The 416-nt window shown below is 52.2% G+C and overlaps 1 protein-coding gene across 1 annotated transcript in view; it reads left to right on the forward strand.

Moving 5' to 3' along the window:
* LOC119590867 overlaps positions 1–416 on the forward strand; it is a gene marked incomplete in the record, with an annotated part of 86,927 nt that overhangs the window by 83,241 nt on the left and 3,270 nt on the right.

A 416-nucleotide genomic window follows, 5' to 3' on the forward strand; every position in this document is an offset into this window, starting at 1 on the left:
TATATTTTTTTAACTGCCTTCGAGTCGTTCGTCCCCCGCGACAATACTTTACAACCCGTGAGGTTCGAGAGGGCGAAAATCGCCCACTTTTGATAGGCCTAGCCGTCCCTGTGAGCACGGATTTGCCCCTGTCTGTCACTGTGGACCGCGGGGGAAATGATTAAGCCGTTCGCTCGCTCGAAACACTTCTTTTGTTCCGTGTCCGAGGAGGCTCAGTGGGCGGGGAGTCACACGTAGTAAGTCGTCACATCGTTGGAAGTCATCATATCGCATTTGGTGTTTGGTTAGTTGAAGCGAAGTGTGTGGGAGTGGGCTGTTGTGGGGCGGGGGGGGAGGCGCCTCAGGAGGTAGGCGGGAGATTTTTTACTTGTTTATTTGTTGTTGTGTGGGTGGGTGGGTGTAAACATCTAGTATTT

This window comes from Penaeus monodon, chromosome 27 (assembly GCF_015228065.2).
Source record: "Penaeus monodon isolate SGIC_2016 chromosome 27, NSTDA_Pmon_1, whole genome shotgun sequence".
Taxonomy (NCBI): Eukaryota; Metazoa; Arthropoda; class Malacostraca; order Decapoda; family Penaeidae; genus Penaeus; species Penaeus monodon.